Here is a 263-nt window from a genome sequence, read left to right as displayed (position 1 = left end):
GGGGGGTTGGGTCGTGTGTGGGTGGGTACGCGTGTGTGTGTTATAAGAGGTGCAGGTAGAGATAGATGGAAAAAAAAGAAGTGAAAGAAGAGGATAAAGAAAAAAGAAAGCGAAGACGTAGATGGCCATGCTCTCTTGTGCCACTTTGACAGAACTGGCAGATCATGGCGCACGAACTGTACAGTTTGTGCCAGAGCCATTTCTTGACGTATCTGGACCATGGTGTGTATGTGCGTTGTGTATGTGTGAGAATTTTGAGCGCG

The 263-nt window shown here is 47.5% G+C and overlaps 1 protein-coding gene across 1 annotated transcript in view; it reads left to right on the top strand.

Moving 5' to 3' along the window:
- The window catches only part of LOC119589162, a gene marked incomplete in the record, with an annotated part of 255,201 nt that overhangs the window by 132,689 nt on the left and 122,249 nt on the right, over positions 1-263 (top strand).

Source organism: Penaeus monodon, chromosome 25 (assembly GCF_015228065.2).
Source record: "Penaeus monodon isolate SGIC_2016 chromosome 25, NSTDA_Pmon_1, whole genome shotgun sequence".
NCBI classification, from domain to species: domain Eukaryota; kingdom Metazoa; phylum Arthropoda; class Malacostraca; order Decapoda; family Penaeidae; genus Penaeus; species Penaeus monodon.
The sequence above is the reverse complement of the archived record's forward strand: the minus strand, read 5'-3'. Positions and strand labels throughout refer to the sequence as shown.